Genomic DNA, 21,250 nt, shown 5'->3' with positions numbered 1-21,250 from the left:
TTCAGGATTGGAGGGTCTCCATGGAACACTCTTTCTCTGAACATCGCCTCATTAGGTTTAGAATAGCAAGGCCAGCGCCTAATCCGATAAGCTTCAGGAATAAGTTGAAAACCAACTGGACAAAATTTGGAAGGCTACTCAGAAGAAGGCGTGGGCAAGATAATTTAGATTGTCCAAGCATAGAAGACATTGACGAAAATGTCAACAGGATTACGACTGCACTAGTGGAGTCTTTCGAAGATAGTTGTCCTCTTCGGGAAAGGAAATCAGCCCAAGAAAAACCCTGGATGACCGGGGAAATTCGCAATATTGGGAAAGAGGTCCGCTGACTTTTTAACTGAGCACGTTGTATAAAGGTGGAAGTTTATTGGGATGTGTATTACACACGGCTCAAGGAATACAATAAGATTACCAGAGTGGCAAAACGTGCCTCCTGGAAGCTTTTCTGCGAACAGGTCGATAGCGTTAATGACGCCGCCAAGATAAAAAAGTTTCTCTCAAAAACCCATGTCCAAACTGAAACTTTAGTAGACGACATGGGAGTGAGAGCAGAGACAACGGAGAACATGTTGAGGCTTTTGATGAAAATCAATTTTCCACAGGATACGACGGGATAGGGATTTGAACCCGTCTGCTACGCAGACGATGTTGTAATACTTCAAAGGGGTAAGTATCCGAACCAGCTATGCAGAAGGCCCAAAAGGGTTTTGCATATGGCATAAAACTGGGCTAGACCCAGAGGTCTCAATGTTAACCCAGAGAAGACTGAAATATGCCTGTTCACGAGGAAGACGAAGGTGGGCCAATATAACGCTCCACATTTGCACAATAAGATGATTTCGATATCTGACAAGGTCAAATACTTAGATGTGATCTTCGACAGAAAACTGAATTGGAAGTGTCACATTCGGGAGCGTACTGGGAAGGCTCATAGATGTTGGGCACTATGTTGATGGACCGTAGGCTCGAAATTGGGCCTGAATCCGAGGATAGTTCACTGGCTCTACAGGAGCGTGATTAGACCAATACTTACTTACGCCTCAATAGTTTGGTGGACTGCTATGGAGAAAAAGTGCAACATAAGAAGACTGCAGTTATGAGACTTAAAGCGATGGAAGAATGGATTGAGGATGGGAGCAGCTCATACCATCGCGGTATAATCGAGGCGACGATAGGAAACCTGGAAAGAAGGGAAGAGGTTTCCGATCGGATACCTGAGATGAACATTGCAGTCGAATCTGCCAGAGGTACAGTCTTGAATTGACGGAACCCAGTACTGCCATCTGAAAGATCATGATACATGGATGGATCAAAGCTAGAGGACAGAGTGGGCCTACATGTAGAACCCAGGGACTGAGATCTGTTTCAGACTGCCTGACCATAATACGGTCCTGCAGGCGGAGATCCGGGCGATCACGGAATGCGTGAAGTAGTGTGGTGCTAACTCGAGGACGTCGATTATGAATATCTTTACCGACAGTAAAATTGCCATAAGGGCAATAACAACCAGGACGATAAGGTCACGAACAGTCTTGCAACGTAAGATGGAGATTAACGCCTTCTCTGAGGACAGCAAAAACCGCATCGTGCCGAGCCATAATGAAGTAAGGGGAAATGAAAGAGCAGACGATTTGGCGGGAAGGCAAGAGGACTGCCGTCAATAAACTTGGTTAACCCGAAGCCTTTCGGGTCGATGCAGTCTGAGTTAAGGGAGTGGGCGACGAATGCGCATGCAACATTGTGGAACAGCGAAACGGTCGGTAGGACGGGGAAAATCGTATGGGGAGATCCAGATCGTGAGAAGACGAGGCTATTACTGAAAGGAAGTAAGAAGGAGGTCAGTATAGCTATTGGTATCATAACGGGACACAGGACTACGAGTTCACCTATGTAAAATCGTTGCGGCAAGTGATAGCATGTGTAGGGAATGCGGGGAAGATGATGCGACGTTGGAGCATTTCCTTGGTCATTGCCCGGCTTTCGCGTTTAACAGATACCGGCACTCAGGTGGAGACACAATACCAGGCATAAACCAACTTAGGGCAGTGGTATTGAAAACAATTAAGGATTTTGTAAGTAGCACGGAATTCTTAGCAAAAAATTTTCTTTTTAGAGATTACTTTATAGTTTTTAGAGCGCACAGCAAGCCGATTACTGGCTTAAGTGTATGTCCATAGTTGCATGGGGGGGATTAATATCTGCACCTTCTTTTCAACCTTACCTAACCTGGAAAAAAAAATAGTTAAGTCAGGAATTCCGTGCTGCTTACAAAATCCCTTATTATTTTAAAGGGTACGCCTTGTCCTATGTGTCCTATTATGATACCGAAAGCTATACTGACCTTCTGCTTACTTCCTTTGAGTAATAACCTCGTCTTCTTACAATCCGGATCTTCCCATAGGATTTTCGTCGTCCTACAGTCCGTTTCGGTATTTTATAGTATTAAATTATTAAATTAATAATTATTAAATTATTGGAGGCCACCGTAGCGCAGAGGTTAGCATGTCCGCCTATGACGCTGAACGCCTGGGTTCGAATCCTGGCTAGACCATCAGAAAAAAATTTCATCGGTGGTTTTCCCCTCCTAATGCTGGCGACATTTGTGAGGTACTATGCCATGTAAAACTTCTCTTCAAAGAGGTGTCGTACTGCGGCTCGCCGTTCGGACTCGGCTATAAAAAGGAGGCCCCTTATCATTGAGCTTAAACTTGAATCGGACTGCACTCATTGATATGTGAGAAGTTTGCCCCTGTTCCTTAGTGGAATGTTCATGGGCAAAATTTGCAATTTTATAGTATTAAATGCGCGTTCACAGCCCGTGGTCTTAACTCGGCTTCGGGTTAACCAAGAACCTAATCGTTCAAAGTGGAAAGTTTTTTTCAAAATTTGTTAATTTACTTGCCAAAACGTAGAAAATGGTACTCTTTTGCACAGTGAGCTAAAGCTCCAAAATTTGTGATTTATTGTAGTTACTCCTTAGCAGTATATTGTGAAAAACAAGTAAAGTTCGGCCGGGCCGAATCTTATATACCCTCCACCATGAAGCGCATTTGTCGAGTTCTTTTCCCCACATCTCTTCTTAGGCAAAAAATGATGTAAGAAAAGATTTGCTCTGCTATTAAAGCGATATAAAGATATGATCCGGTTTAGACCACAATTAAATTATATGTTGGAGACCTGTGTAGAACGTCAGCCAATTCGAGTAAGTATATGGGAGCTGTATCGGGCTATAAACAGATTCAGACCATAATAAACACGTATATTGATGGTCAAGAAAGGATCCATCGTACAAAATTTCAGGCAAATCGGATAATAATTGCGACTTCTAGAGGCTCAAGAAGTCAAGATCCCAGATCGGTTTATATGGCAGCTATATCAGGTTATGAAACGATGTAAACCTTATTTGACACAGTTGTTGAAAGAAAAAATAAAAAACGTCATGCAAAATTTCAGCCAAATCAGATAGGAATTGCGCCCTCTAGAAGCTCAAGAAGTCAAGTCCCAAGATCTGTTTATATGGCAGCTATATCAGTTTATGAACCGATTTGAACCATACTTGACACACTTGTTGGATATCATAAAAAAACATGTCGTGCAAAATTTCATTCCAAACGGATAAGAATTGCGCACTCTAGAGACTCAAGAAGCCAAGGCCCATGATCGGTTTATATGGCAGCTATATCAGGTTATGGACCGATTTGAACCATACTTGGCACAGTTGTTGGATATCATAACAAAACACGTCGTGCAAAATTTCATGCCAATCGGGTAAGAACTGCGCACTCTAGAGGCTCAAGAAGTCAAGACCCAAGATCGGGTTTTATAGCAGCTATATCAGATTATAAACCGATTTGAACCATACTTGACACAGTTGTTGGATATCATAACAAAACACGTCGTGCAAAATTTCATGCCAATCGGATATGAACTGCGCACTCTAGAGACTCAAGAAGTCAAGACCCAAGATCGGTTTATATGGCAGCTATATCAAAACATGGACCGATATGACTTATTTAGAATAACAACCGACCTACACTAATAAGAAGTATTTGTGCAAAATTTCAAGCGGCTAGCTTCACTCCTACGGAAGTTAGCGTGCTTTCGACAGACAGACGGACGGACGGACATGGCTAGATCGACATAAAATGTCACGACGATCAAGAATATATATACTTTATGGGGTCTCAGACGAATATTTCGAGTAGTTACAAACAGAATGACGAAATTAGTATACCCCCCCATCCTATGGTGGAGGGTATAACAAGAAGATTTTTTTTTTACACTTAGATATTGAAATGTACAAAATTGCACTTTCTCTATGTAGCTCTAAATCGTTATATAGTAACACTTTGATAGTATATATTGAGTGATTAGAAGATATTTCTGAAATTCGTGTATTTTTATTATGTACTAAAACAAACAAAATTGAATTTTTATGGAGCTAGACTCTGCAGTTACACTATTTAGTTTTCATAGCCTGGGTTTTGTAATTTGTAGGCTTAGATGAAGAAACAAAAAAACATTATTATTGATATTATCATGAATTTATTTATTTATAACTATCATCCCGACGGTCCGCTTCGCTATCCCTGTTTTTGGTGCTCCCCGTTTGTATAAATCCCAATTTTGGGCGCTTTAACCCAATTTGTAAAGACAATAACATTTTGTATGTTTTAGTACTTAAATGTACGATTTTAAAAAAACCCTCTGGTTACCCAAAATTGATCGTCAAAGTGTACCTGTATCTCAATTTTAAGGCAAGTTTGAGTATCTTAATGCACGAATTAAAAACAAATCTTCTAGTAGACCAATAGATAAATACTTTCAAAGTGCAAATTGCACCACAATTAGTATGTTTTCTTCCACATGTCGTATTTTGGTCAAGACTGCGATAATGTTTGTCAAATAGCTTAATTCTAGCTCTAGCTATTCGCTGCAGGCAAAGGTGAACTATTTCGTATTATTTTGCACGTTTTACTATAACAATACGTATTTTAAATAGAATATTTAGTCACCCATCATTTTTGTCCTCGTTGTACCTACATGCCAAATTTCAGGTCGCTAGCTCTATCGGTAAAGAAAGTACCAAGTGGTACCAAGTTTGGTACCCAAATGTACGAATTTTAAAGTGATCATTTAGACACCTAACATATTTTGCCTGCTTGTACCTACTTGCTAATTTTCAGACCTCTAGCTCTAATGGTAAAAAAACTACCATGGTAATTATACCCTCCACCATAAGATGGGGGGTATACTAATTTCGTCATTTTGTTTGTAACTACTCGAAATATTCGTCTAAGACCCCATAAAGTATATATATTCTTGATCGTCGTGTCATTTTTTGTCGATCTAGCCATGTCCGTCCGTTTGTCCGTCCGTCCGTCTGTCTGTCGAAAGCACACTAACTTCCGAGGGAGTAAAACTAGCCTCTTGAAATTTTGCACAAATACTTCTTATAAGTGTAGGTCGGTTGGTATTGTAAATGGGCCATATCGGTCCATGTTTTGATATAGCTGTCATATTAACCGAACTTGGGTCTTGACTTCTTGACTTCTTGAGCCTCTAGAGGGCGCAATTCTTATCCGATTTAAATGAATTTTGGCACGACGTGTTTTGTTATAATATCCAACAACTGTACCAAGTATGGTTCAAATCGGTTTATAACCTGATATGTCTGCCATATAAACCGATCTTGGGTCTTGACTTCTTGAGCCTCAAGAGTGCGCAATTCTTATCCGATTGGAATGAAATTTTGTACGACAGATTCTCTCATGACCATTAACATACGTTTTTATTATGGTCTGAATCGGTCTATAGCCCGATTTAGCTCCCATATAAATCGATCTCTCTATTTTACTTCTTGAGCCTCCAAAGGGCACAATTCTTATTCGAATTGGCTCACATTTTACACAGGTCTCCAACATATAATTTAATTGTGGTCCAAACCGGACCATATCTTGATATCGCTCTAATAGCAGAGGAAATCTTTTCTTATAACCTGTTTTGCCTAAGAAGAGATGCAGGGAAAAGAACTGGACAAATGCGATCCAAGGTGGAGGGTATATAAGATTCGGCCCGGCCGAACTTAGCACGCTTTTACTTGTTTTGGTATCAAAATGTTCGAATTGTGAATAAGTCATTTAATCTCCCGGTCAAAGTGCCGGTGGGCGCCCCACCCCCAAAACACCCTCCAAACGGTTCACGTTTATCGACAATGGCAATCTAGGGCTCAAATTAAAGGGATTTGAAATTGAAGCACACATTTAATATCGATATTTGAGTCGAAACGATTGAGATGCCATCCCTCCCCCAAAAAGCACTTCTCTTTACCCTAATTTGCAAAAAAAAACAGATCTCGGAGATTAAATTAAACAGAACGGAGTAATGCTATTTGTTCGAAAAATTTTTGCACTGTGGTTTCTATTGTTAGGGTCGGGTACCTCAGGGGCCACTCAAAATGGCAAATGAATACATAGACCAATCACGACAATATAGGGCTCAAACGAAAGATGCTTAAGAGAAAACAAGTAAACGCGTGCTAAGTTCGGCTAGGACGAATCTCACGTATCCTCAACCATAGATCGCATTTGTTTTTTAGATAAACAAAGCAAAAAAATTTATATGATATCGGAGCTATATGAAGGTATGGTCCGATTCGTACCATAATTAAATAAAATTTCGGAAACCATAGTAGAAGTATTCTGTAAAATTTCAGCCAAATCGAATAAGAATTGCGCCCTGAAGAAGTAAAATCGGGAGATAGGTTTATAGGGGAGCTGTTCAGGCCATAGACCGATTCAGACCATATTTTATGTATCTTGTAGGTCTCTAGTGGCTCATATCCGATTTGAATGAATTTTGACACGACGTGTTTTGTTATAATATCCAACAACTGTGCCAAGTATGGTTCAAATCGGTTCATAACCTGATATGTCTGCCATATAAACCGATCTTGGGTCTTGACTTCTTGAGCCTCAAGAGTGCGCAATTCTTATCCGATTGGAATGAAATTTTGTACGACGGATTCTCTCATGACCATTAACATACGTGTTTATTATGGTCTGAATCGGTCTATAGCCCGATTTAGCTCCCATATAAATCGATCTCTCTATTTTACTTCTTGAGCCCCCAAAGGGCACAATTCTTATTCGAATTGGCTGACATTTTACACAGGTCTCCAACATATAATTTAATTGTGGTCCAAACCAGACCATATCTTGATATCGGTCTAATAGCAGAGGAAATCTTTTCTTATATCCTGTTTTGCCTAAGAAGAGATGCAGGGAAAAGAACTGGACAAATGCGATCCATGGTGGAGGGTATATAAGATTCGGCCCGGCCGAACTTAGCACGCTTTTACTTGTTTTGGTATCAAAATGTTCGAATTGTGAATAAGTCATTTAATCTCCCATAATAATTTGTATATTTTTTTTTTGTTGTACCTATATGCCAAATGTTAGACCTCTATCTCCATCTTTTTTTTTAGTACCTTAATATACCAATTTTCCAATACTCTTCTAGTCATTTTCCAATACTCTTCTAGTCATCTAGATACCATTTCGTATGATACATGTATGAATATCACAAAATCCCGTCTTATACGGTGCTTATGGCCCAAGACCAACATTTGTGTAAAATTTCATGATTCTACCTTTAGCCGTGATGGCTGGACGACGACGCTACTCTTTTATGTAATTAGACAATGAAATCTTTCTATACAAAAATCAATTTGTGATTGCTTTTGCATACTAACGTTTGTTGGTTTGCTTGTTTGTTCCGTAAAGACTCAAAAACGAATGAACCGATTACCGTGAAAGATTGTGTAGGTTTGTCTGGAAGGAAAAAAAGACTTTTTAATTTTTTGATATTGGAAGGGGACAAACGCTCCCTCTTACCCCAAAAGTACTACCCAAAAATAAAAGTGTACCGATTGGGACAATATGGGACTCAAATGAAAGATATTCAGGAGTAAAGTACGAATTTTATATTTGAAATTTCATCGTAGTAACTAGAGGGCCGCCCAACCCCAAAACCACCTAAAAAGGTTTATTGAACGATCAAGGCAATAAGTGACTCTAATGACAGGTATTCGGGAGTAGCTTGCGGATTTATTGATATCGGAAGGGGGCGGACAATCGCCGGTTACCCCAAAAACGCCACCCAATGTCAAAAGTGAACCGATAATGACAATATGGGTATCAAATAAAAGGTATTGAAGATTGGAATGCGAATATGGGTCCAAGTATCCAGGAAGTTGGTCTAACCCCAAAACTCCCCCAAGCAGACAAATTCAACGTTCATATCAATATGGGGCTCAAATGAAAATGCCTCAAGTGGGCATATTAACCAATTATGACTATGACTCAAATGAAAGGTATTTGGGAGTAGATAACGAATATAAAATTAAAATTTGCGTTCAGGTCTAGGAGGCTTCAAATATGTTCATTGACCCATTATGACAATATGGGACTTAAAACGAAGCTATTTGAGAATAGAAAACGAATCTGACGTCCAATTTTGGTGCCAAGTGTTTGAGGATACGCCCTAAAGCACCCCCTTAACTGAACATCATTTACGACTATGGCAATATGGAGCTCAAATCAACGGTATTTAGAAGTAAAGAAGGAATTTGATATCAATTTTCCGGTCAAAGTGCCGGTGGGCGCCCCTACCCCCAAAACACCCTCCAAACGGTTCACGTTTATCGACAATGGCAATCTAGGGCTCAAATTAAATATTTGAGTCGAAACGATTGAGGTGCCATCCCTCCCCCCAAAAGCACTTCTCTTTACCCTAATTTGCAAAAAAACAGATCTCGGAGATTGGTAATGCTATTTGTTCGAAAAAATTTTGCACTGTGGTTTCTATTGTTAGGGTCGGGTACCTCAGGGGCCACTCAAAATGGCAAATGAATACATAGACCAATCACGACAATATAGAGCTCAAACGAAAGATGCTTAAGAGAAAACAAGTAAACGCGTGCTAAGTTCGGCCAGGACGAATCTCACGTACCCTCAACCATAGATCGCATTTGTTTTTTAGATAAACAAAGCAAAAAAATTTATATGATATCGGAGCTATATGAAGGATTGGTCCGATTCGTACCATAATTAAATGAAATTTCGGAAACCATATTAGAAGTATTCTGTAAAATTTCAGACAAATCGAATAAGAATTGGGCCCTGAAGAAGTAAAATCGGGAGATAGGTTTATAGGGGAGCTGTATCAGGCCATAGACCGATTCAGACCATATTTTATGTATCTTGTAGGTCTCTAGTGGCTCAAGATGTCAAGATCCAAGATCGGTTTATAATAGCTCCTATATAAACCGATCTTGGATCTTGGTTATACACCGATTTGAACCATATTTAGCACAATTGTCGGAAGTCATAACAAAACATTTCTTGCAAAACTTCAGCCAATCTAAAGGGAGCTCTATCTAAATCTGAACCGGTATTGCCCATCTGCAATCCCTACCTACATCGATATTAAGTATCTGTGCAAAATTTCAAGCGGCTAGCTTTACACGTTCGACCTCTATTGTAATTTTGACGGACGGACGGACATGGCTAGATCGACTCAGGACATCGAAAGAGAAAAATATATATACTTTACTCTTAAACGAATATTTCGAGGTGTTACAAACGAATTACTTGATACGTATACCCCCACCCTATGGTGATAGGTACAAAAATGAATTTGTGTTTGTTTGTGTGTTTCATATAGATTCAAAAACTGTTCTACCGATTTTCGAGAAATTTTCACAGATGGTGCATTTTGGATCCGTGGTAAAAAAAGGGGTACCTAATTTTTCGATACCTCTCAATAAAATCAACACCAAACTGTGATGTAGGACGACCGAGAATATTTTGCACTCAAATCAAAGGACATGTCAGAATGCAATCACCCTCCCCCTATTGTTCCCAAAAAATAGTAAAAAGGTGTTTAGTTCGGCCGGGCCGAACTTTTGATACCCGCCACCTCGGTTATATATGAAAACCACCTTTCACCAAAATCCGACGAAGGATGCATACATTATGCCTCATAGCAGCTTTATCGAAATATGTTCCGATTTGGACCAAATACTAATAAGTACAAGTCAGTGTTCAATTGTGTATAACAAAATATTGATCTTTTTAGTAGCTATATCTAAAAATAAACCGATCTGAACCACACACGACACGGATGTCGAAAAGCCTAACATAAGTCAATGTTTCGAATTTCAGTGAAATCGGACTAAAAATGCGCCTATTATGGGGCCAAGACTTTAAATCGAGATATCAGTCTAAATGGCAGCCATATCCAAATCTTGACCGGTTTGGGCCAAGTTGCAGAAAAATGTCGATCAGCCTAATATAACTTACTGTCCAAAATTTCGGCGACATCGGACAATAAATGCGCCTTTTATGGGCCCAAAACCTTATATCGAGAGATCGGTCTAGATGGCAGGTATATTCAAATCTGGAACCATCTTGGCAAAATTGAAGAAGAATTTCGAAGGGCCTACCATAACTCACTGTCCCAAATTTCGGCGACATCGGACAATAATGCGCCTTTTATGGGCCAAAAACCTTAAATCGAAAGATCGGTCTATACGGCAGCTATATCCAAATCTGGACCGATCTATGCCATATTGCAGAGGTATGTCGAGGGGCTTAACTTAACTCACTGTTTCAAATTTCTGCGACATCGGACAATAAATGCGCCTTTTATGGGCCCAAAACCTCAAATCGAGAGATCGGCCTATATGGCAGTTATATCCAAATCTGATCCGATCTGGGCCAAATTGCAGAAAGATGTCGAAAGGCCTAAAGCAACTCGCTGTCCCCAATTTCAGAAAAATCGGATAATAATTGTGGCGTTTATGGGCCTAAGAAACTAAATCGGCGGATCGGACTATATGGCAGCTATATCCAAGTTTGAACCGATAAAGGCCAAATTGCACAAGTATGACCAAGGGCCTAACATAACTCTCTGTCCCAAACTTCAGCAAAATCGGATAATAAATGTGGCTTTTATGGGCCTAAGACCCAAAATCGGCGGATCGATATATATGGGGGCTATATCAAGATATAGTCCATTATATCCTATCTTAACCTGCTTATGAACAAAAAAAAAATAAGTGCAAAATTTCAGCTCAATATCTCTATTTTTAAAGACTGTAGCGTGATTTCAACAGACAGATGGATAGACGGACGGACATGGCTAGATAGTCTTAGATTTTTACGCTAATCAAGAATATATACTTTGTAGGGTCGGAAATGGATATTTCGATGTTTTGCAAACGGAATGAACGGAATGCAAATAAATACACCTCCATCCTTCGGTGGTGAGTATAAAAAGGAATTAACAAGTAAAAAGGCGTTAAGTTCGGCTGGGCCGAACTTTGGATACCCACCACCTCGGTTAACCACCTTGCATCAAAATCCGGTGAAAATTCCATTCCAATATCGGTTATATCGAAATGTGATCTGATTTGGACCAAATACTACTAATTGGTCTATTTAGTAGCTATATCTGAAAATAAACCGATCTGAACCATATACAACATGGATGTCCAAAAGCCTAACATAAGTCGATGTGTCAAATTGCAGTTAAATCGGATTATAAATGCGCCTTTTTCGGGGCCAAGACTTTAAATCATGATATCGGTCTATATGCCAGCTAATTGCAGAAATATGTGGAGGGGCTTAACTTAACTCTCTGTCCCAAATTTCGGCAACATCGGACAATAGATGCGCCTTTTAAGGTTCCAAAATATTAAATCGAGAGATCGGTCTATAAGGCAGCTATATACAAATCTGGACCGATCTGAGTGAAATTAAAACAAGTAAAAGCGTACTAAGTTCGGCCGGGCCGAATCTTATATACCCTTCAGCATGGATCGCATTTGTCGAGTTCTTTTCCCGGCATCTCTTCTTAGGCAAAAAAAGGATATAAGAAACGATTTGCTCCGATATTAAGATATGGTCCGGTTTGGACCACAATTAAATTATATTTATGTTGGAGACCTGTGTAAAATGTCAGCCCATTCGAATAAGAATTATAAATTTTTGTGGGCTCAAGAAGTAAAATAGAGTGATCGATTTATATGGGAGCTGTATCGGACTATAGACCGATTCAGACCATAATAAACACGTATGTTAATAGTTATAAGAGAATCCGTCGTACAAAATTTCAGGCAAATCGGATAATAATTGCGACCTCTAGAGGCTCAAGAAGTCAAGATCCCAGATCGGTTTAGATGGCAGCTAAATCAGGTTATGAACCGACTTGTACTTTATTTGACATAGTTGTTGAAAGTAACAATAAAAAACGTCTTGCGAAATTTCAGCCAAATCGGATAGGAATTGCGCCCTCTAGAAGCTCAAGAAGTCAAGTCCCCAGATCTGTTTATATGACAGCTATATCAGGTTATGAACCGATTTGAACCATATTTGGCACAGTTGTTGGATATCATAACAAAATACTACGTGCCAAAATTCATTCAAATTGGATAAGAATTGGGCCCTATAGAGGCTCAAGAAGTCAAGACCCAAGATCGGTTTATATGACAGCAATATAAGGTTATGGACCGATTTAAACCATACTTGGCACTGTTGTTGGATATCATAACAAAACACGTCGTGCAAAATTTCATTCCAATCGGATAAGAATTGCGCACTCTAGAGGCTCAAGAAGTCAAGACCCAAGATCGGTTTATATGGCAGCTATATCAGGTTATACACCGATTTGAACCATACTTGGCACAGTTGTTGGATATCATAACAAAACACGTCGTGCAAAATTTCATCCCAATCGGGTAAGAATTGCGCAATCTAGAGGCTCAAGAAGTCAAGACCCAAGATCGGTTTATATGGCAGCTATATCAAAACATGGACCGATATGGCCCATTTACAACACCAACCGACCTACACTAATAAGAAGTATTTGTGCAAAATTTCAAGCGGCTAGCTTTACTCCTTCGGAAGTTAGCGTGCTTTCGACAGACAGACGGACGGACGGACGGACGGACAGACGGACGGACAGACGGACGGACATGGCTAAATCGACATAAAATTTCACGACGATCAAGAATATATATACTTTATGGGGTCTCAGACGAATATTTCGAGTAGTTACAATCAGAATGACGAAATAAGTATACCCCCATCTTATGGCGGAGGGTATAAAAAGATGTCGAAGGGCCTAACACAACTCATTGTCCCAAATTGCGACGACATCGGACAATAAATGCGCTTTTTATGGCCCCATAACCTAAAACCGAGAGATGGGTCTATATGGCAGCTATAACCAAATCTGGACCGATCTGTGCCATAATGCAGAAGTATGTCAAGTGCTTAATTTAACTCGCTGTTTCAAATTTCGCGACATCGGATAATAATTGCGTTTTTTATGGACCCAAAACCTTAAATCGACGGATCGGTCTATATACCAGCTATATCCAAATCTGAACTGATCTGGGCCAAATTGAAGAAAGATGTCGGAGGGCATAAGGCAACTCACTGTCCCAAATTTCAGCAAAATCGGATAATAAATGTGGCTTTTATGGGCCTAAGACCCTAAATCGGAGGATCGGTCTATATGGCAGATATATGCAAATCTGGACCGATTAGAGCCAAATTGACGAAGGATGTCGAAGGGCCTAACACATCTCACTGTCCACAATTTCAGCAAAATCGGATAATAAATGTGGCTTTTATTGGCCTAAGACCCTAAATCGGAGGATCGGTCTATATGGGGGCTATATCAAGATATAATCCGATATAGCCCATCTTCAAACTTAACCTGCTTATGGACAAAAAAAAGAATCTGTGCAAAGTTTCAGCTGAATATCTTCTTTTTTGAGGATTGTAGCGTGACAGACGGACGGACGACTTGTCTAGCTCGTCTTAGATTTTTACGCTGATCAAGTATATATATACTTTATAGGGTCGGAAATGGATATTTCAATATGTTGAAACCGAAATGACAAAATGAATATACCCTTATCCTTCGATGGTGGGTATACAAATAATATATGAAGACCGATCAGTATAGAGTAGGACAGCAATAAAAATTCTTTGGAAGTAGAGTACACTTTTTACCCTCAAATTGGAATAGAAACAGGAGGACTTACGGATCTTTAAAAATGTGGTATCCCAAGTGGTAGCTTTGAAACATGATTTTGAATGTAGATAACCAAAACAAATAAAATTAAGTAGTGTGGATCTGAACGAGACCCGTAGCCCTGAGTATTTTGATAGCCACCTTCAAAATTCTTGACATAATAGGGCCTAACAAAATCGTGATATTTTTTCAGGGTCCGTCCCCTAAACTCCCTTCAAACCGGCCATGTTTGCCTACTATAGCAATAAATATTAGGTATATGATAGTAGAAAACGAATTTGATATCCAATTTTGATATTCAATTTTGGGGTCGTCTCATCCCATAAACTCCCCCTAAGCCAATGGCAATTGGCGCTCAAATAAAAGAAATGTGAGAGTAGAGCACGATTCTGATATTTTTTCAGGGCTATGTCCGTGGGTTGCCACCCCACTCTAGATACCCCTTAAAGTGGACATACTTGATAATTATAACAATGAGGGGCTCACCTTCACCTAAACTCCCCCTAAACCACACACATATACCCACTACAGCATGCTCATATGTGATTTTTGGGAGTACGGTATGAATCTGGTATCCACTTTCAGGACAAAGGGTTTGGCTAATCCAATCCATTCCAAAACCAAGAGAATAAAGTAGATCTAACATCCAGACTACAATGGGCGGACTCCCACGTTACCTTATTTTCAAAAACTCCAGACCTCGGAGATGGGTGGGGCAATTTCAAAATTTAGTTTGTTTATAATAACTCAAAAAGAGAAATTTGGTATCCTTTTTTAAGGTGGGATACGAAGTGGGCCGTGTCACCTGCAAAGCCCGCTAAATGGAAGTACAAACCAAATGAAAGGTATTTGGGAGTAGAGCACCAACACAGTATTTACATTGGGGCGATATATCTGAAACCCGGCCGACAAGGAATAGCTATGAGCACCACACAGGGTGTAACTTTGAGCTCCGATTTGTGTGGTGTCCATCGTTATCACGGGAGGCTTAGCTGAAAGCGACCGGGCGCGTCCACAGGTTGCAGATGGTGGAAAGTTCCGTTGTTATGCGGAGTAGCTGCAAATGCGGCCGCGGGCAGTCAGCGATTTTCGCGAGGAGAGTCTCAGTGAGAAGGCAGGTGGCATTGACTCTTAATTAAAAACTGAGTGCCAATGATACTCGAGATGACAAGGCGAGTTATTGGCGCCTTCACATAACCAATGGCCAACATCAGCGTCTGTTCCTAGGTTAGGGGCGGCTGGGGGCGAGCGTCAGGTCTTGGAGCAAGCTGCTCGCCACAACAAGGGGTACTTGTGAAATTCTAGAAAACCCATGCGGTTGGGGCGCTGGACCAGTAAGCCGCCCCCGGGAAAAACTATGAGAAACAAAGGAATAGTAAGAAACGGACCCCCCAACGTTGACAACTCACGCATACGAGAAAAGGATCATGATTTGCGGATCTTCACCTGAAATGTCCGCACTCTTTATGGAGAGGGTGCAGTATACGCGCTGGCGGAAGTATTAGAGAAGTACAAGGCGGATATAACCGCCTCACAGAAAGTGCGATGGACTGGGAATGGCGTCACTGCAGCACCAAACGGAGAACACTATACTATAGCTGCTGTAATACAAGGCATGAATTTGGGTGCGGATTTTTGGTTAGTCGAAGACTGAAATACCTTGTCTCCAGCTTTACTCCGGTGGATAAGTGGCTAGCCACAATCCGCCTAAAAGCCAAATTCTTCAACATTAGCCTTATTTGTGCCCATGCCCCGACGGAAGACAAACACGAGCAGACCAAGGATATTTTCTACGAGCGCCTAGAGAGAGAATATGACCGCTGCACCGCCCATGATATTAAAATCGTTCTGGGAGATTTTAATGCGAAGATAGGGAAGGAATACATTTTTGATCCAACAGTCGGAAAGTTTAGCCTCCACTAAATAAAGTCCAGTAATGGGTTGAGGCTAATAGATTTCGCCGCAGCAAAAAACATGGTAGTTAGTAGCACCAGATTTCAACATAAAAATATTCACAAAACAACATGGCTGTCACCCTATCAAAACAAGAGGGACCAAATTGATAGATGGAAGGCATTCATCCAACATGTTATATGAACGATCGATCCGTGGAGCGAATATAGACTCGGATCATTAGCTTGTGGCAGCAAAGTTTTGCACCCGTTTGAACATGGGGAGGAAAATACGATCTGATACTGCACGGAAGCTGGACATTTACGCTGCAAACACAACAGATGGCAGCGGAATACTCCATTCGACTGACCCAACTGCTTGATGAAAGCACTCCTTGTTCCGATGATATAATGGCACAGTGGCAAACTAGTGCCCTCTCTATGGAAAACGGCGCGAAATCCGTACTTGGGTACCGGAAGTCTCCTCCCAGAAACCCATGATACGACCAAAAGTATCGAAATACTACTGAAGCCAAGAATGCGGCATATAGAGCAACTCTGCAATCAGTAGCAACGCGCCAAATGAAGGAGTGGTATCGGGAGAAAACGAGAGAGGAGAAAATCTATTCCGCAGAAAGAAAAAGGAAATGGAACGATGTGAGTGTGAGCGAATTGAGATGTACAGGAGTCAGAATGAAGTCCGGAAATTCTACCAAAGAATTAAACATCAAACCGATGCCTTTGGTGCAGGCCCATCCTCCTGCAGAGACAAAGAAGGAAATCTGGTAACTGACACAGATAACATGCTAAGGATATGGAAGAACATTTTACCCAGCTGCTAGTGTCCGACGTTGGCGGCGAATAGGATACCGCAGAACCAATTCCTGATGATGGTATACAATGTTTGCCTACTAGTCAGAATTAGGTCCAGGTAGCAGGGAACCGACTGAAGAACACCAAGGCAACAGGAGCCGAGGGGTTACCCGCTGAACTATTGAAGACTGGATGCGACACGCTGATTAGGCGTATACATCAGCTTATGTGCACAATCTGGCTAGAAAAACGCATACCCGATGATTGGAACCTCAGCATACTATGTCCCGTACACAAGAAAAGAGACAAGACGGAATGTGCCAACTACAGAGGCATACAAGATACTCTCGAGCGTACTGTGTGAAAGATTAAAACCTAAAGTCAATGAGATAATTGGGGCCTATCAATGTGGCCTTAGACCTGGTAAATCCATCCTGGACCAGATATTCACACTGCGCCAAATCCTGGAAAAGAACCGAGAAGGAAAAATCAACACCTACCATCTCTTTGTTGACTTCAAAGCCGCCTTCGATACTCCTTTACCTTCAAAGGTATTTCAAGCCATGTCTGAGTTTGGTATCCCTGCAAAATTAATAAGACTCTGCAGGATGACACTTGCTGATACGCGTTCTTCAGTAAGAATAGGAAAGAATCTCTCTGAACCATTTTATACCAAACGAGGTTTCAAACAAGGAGACAGCCTGTCGTGTGATCTCTTTTATATTTTGTTGGAGAAGATTATACAAGATACAGATGTGAATAGATATTGCACGCTAATCACAAGAGAACACATGCTACTCGCCTATGCCAACGACATCGACATCATAGGCCGGGCACCGGAAGTAGTAACTGCTGCCTTTGAAAGAATCGAAAGAGAGTCAGTGAAAATGGATGGTTTCAACTCCCAAAACGGCTAGCGCAACTGAGCAGATAAAGTAGATGGAGAAAGTTGGGAACCACAACTTTTTGAGATAATCAGTAACTTTATCTACCTCGGCACCGCCGTAACCGAAACGAATGATTCCAGTTTTGGGCAATACATATACTGGCAAACAGATGCTACTTTGGACTAAGTAAGCAGTTTAGAAACAAGGACACCTCTCGACAGACGAAGATTACACTATACAAGATCCTGATACTGCCCGTGTTGTTATAGGGTTCTAAAGCATGGGTACTTGTGAAAGCAGATGAGGCAGTGCTTGGAGTATTTGAGAGGAAGATTCTTCGTAAAATATATGGACTAGTTAGCGTTAATGAGGAATATAGGCGACGTATGAACCACGGGCTATATGACAATCATAGCATAGTTACGTGCATCAAAATACAACGGCTGCGTTGGCTAGGTCATGTTGTCAGAATGGATGAAGAAGCTCCAGCAAGGAAGTGGTACACGCAAACCGGGAAGACCAAAAGCCCGATGGAAAGATCAAGTTGTGGGAAACACCTCGAAGCTTGGTGCCAGAGATTTTAGAATGAGCACAGTAGATTGAGGCGTTTGGAACGCTATTCTACGTTCGGCTAGTGGAACAAATGTTCTGTCATACCCAATTAAAGTAAAGTAAGTGAGTGAAATATCTGAAAGGCCGTACCAGTACCCCCAAACAGGATTTTCATAACAGTGCCAGTATAGGCCTCAGGTAAAATAAGGGAGTGAGAGAAAGCGAAGCGGAACTGGCTCTGTCTAGCTAGTATTAAATATATTATAATAAAACAGGGCCAATAGTAAACTGTCCAGTGTGAATATATGAACTTAAAAAAATCTAGTCGGCCGATATATACTGTCAAGGTGTAATTTAGAGATCTTTATCTCAATCCGTAAATAAAGTAGCAATTTGTACGTTTTAGTACCTAAATGTACAAATTTAAAAAAAAAAATCTTCTAGCAATCCGAATGTATCCCAAATTTCATAGCTGTAGCTCAGTCTGTAAAGAAAGTACAATTTTGTACAATTTAGTACCAAAATGAACGAATTAAAAAAAAAATCTTCTAATCACCCGGTATATACTGCCAAGACCTGTAGCATTAATTTCAAAACAGTGGCTCAGGCTGTAAAGAAAGTATCACATTGAACAATTTAGTTTCGAAATCTGCGAATTAAAAAAAAAAAAAATCTTCTAGTTTGCTGGTACATACTGCTAAAATGTATCCCAAATTTCAGAGTTGTGGCTCAGTCGGTTATGAAAGCACTATTTTGTACGTTTCAGTACCTTAATTGACGAATTAAAAAAAAAAAAACAAGTAAAAAGGCGTTAAGTTCGGCCGGGTCGAACTTTGGATACCCACCACCTCGGGTATATATATAAACCACCTTTCGTCAAAATCCGGTGTAAATTGCATATCTTATGTCCCATAGCAGTTTTATCGAAATATGTTCCGATTTGGAGCAAATACTAATCGGTACAAGTCATTGTTCAATTGTGTATAACAAAATATTGGTCTTTTTATAAGCTATGACAAAATATAAACCGATCTGAACCATATGCGACGCAGATGTCGAAAAGCCTAACACAACGAACTGTCCCAAATCTCGGCGAAATCAGACAATAAATGCGCCTTTTGTGGGCCCAAAACCTAAAACCGAGAGATCAGCCTATATGGCAGCTATATTCAAATCTGGACCGATCTGGGCCAAATAGACGAAGGACGTCGAAGAGCCTAACGCAACTCACTATCTCAAATTTCGGCGACATCGGAAAATAAATGCGCCTTTTATGCCCCAAAACCTAAAACCGAGAGATCGGTCTATATGGCAGATATATCCAAATCTGGACCGATCTGGGCCAAATTGACGAAGGACGTCGAAGAGCTTAACGCAACTCACTGTTTCAAATTTCCGCAAAATCGGACAATAAATGCGCCTATCCGAATCTGGAGATCTGAGCCAAACTAATGAAGGATGCCGATGGGCCTAACACAACTCACTGTCCCAAATTTCAGCAAAATCGGATAATAAATGTGGCTTTTATGGGCTTAAGAACCTAAATCGGCCGATCGGTCTATATGGGGGCTATATCAAGATATAGTCCGATATAGCCCATCTTCAAACTTAACCTGCTTATGGACAAAAAAAGAATCTGTGCTAAGTTTCAGCTCAATATCTCTATTTTTTATACCCTCCACCATAAGATGGGGGGTATACTAATTTCGTCATTCTGTTTGTAACTACTCGAAATATTCGTCTGAGACCCCATAAAGTATATATATTCTTGATCGTCGTGAAATTTTATGTCGATCTAGCCATGTCCGTCCGTCTGTCCGTCCGTCCGTCCGTCCGTCCGTCCGTCCGTCCGTCCGTCCGTCCGTCCGTCCGTCCGTCCGTCCGTCCGTCCGTCTGTCTGTCGAAAGCACGCTAACTTCCAAAGGAGTAGAGCTAGCCGCTTGAAATTTTGCACAAATACTTCTTATTAGTGTAGGTCGGTTGGTATTGTAAATGGGCCATATCGGTCCATGTTTTGATATAGCTGCCATATAAACCGATCTTGAGTCTTGACTTCTTGAGCCTCTAGAGTGCGCAATTCTTATCCGATTGGAATGAAATTTTGCACGACGTGTTTTGTTATGATATCCAACAACTGTGCCAAGTATGGTTCAAATCGGTATATAACCTGATATAGCTGCCATATAAACCGATCTTGGGTCTTGACTTCTTGAGCCTCTAGAGAGCGCAATTCTTATCCGATTGGAATGAAATTTTGCACCACGTGTTTTGTTATGATACCCAACAACTGTGCTACGTATGGTTCAAATCGGTCCATGTTTTGATATAGCTGCCATATAAACCGATCTTGGGTCTTGAATTCTTGAGCCTCTAGAGTGCGCAATTCTTATCCGATCAGAATGAAATTTTGCACTACGTGATTCGTTATGATATCCAACAACTGTGCCAAGTATGGTTCAAATCGGTATATAACCTGATATAGCTGCCATATAAACCGATCTTGGGTCTTGACTTCTTGAGCCTCTAAAGAGCGCAATTCTTATCCGATTGGAATGAAATTTTGCACCACGTGTTTTGTTATGATATCCAATAACTGTGCCAAGTATGGTTCAAATCGGTCTATAACCTGATATAGCTGCCATATAAACCGATCTTGGGTCTTGACTTCTTGAGCCTCTAGAGGGCGCAATTCTTATCCGATTGGAATGAAATTTTGCACGACGTGTTTTGTTATGATATCCAACAATTTTAGCAAGTATGGTTCATATCGGTCCATGTTTTGATATAGCTGCCATATAAACCGATCTTGGGTCTTGAATTCTTGAGCCTCTAGAGTGCGCAATTCTTATCCGATTTAAATGATTTTGGCACGTAGTATTTTGTTATGACATCCAACAACTGTGCCAAGTATGGTTCAAATCGGTCCATAACCTGATATAGCTGTCATATAAACAGATCTGGGGATTTTACTTCTTGAGCTTCTAGAGGGCCCAATTC

The sequence above is a fragment of the Stomoxys calcitrans genome, chromosome 1, assembly GCF_963082655.1.
Source record: "Stomoxys calcitrans chromosome 1, idStoCalc2.1, whole genome shotgun sequence".
Taxonomy (NCBI): Eukaryota; Metazoa; Arthropoda; class Insecta; order Diptera; family Muscidae; genus Stomoxys; species Stomoxys calcitrans.
Note: the sequence above shows the minus strand (reverse complement) of the source record.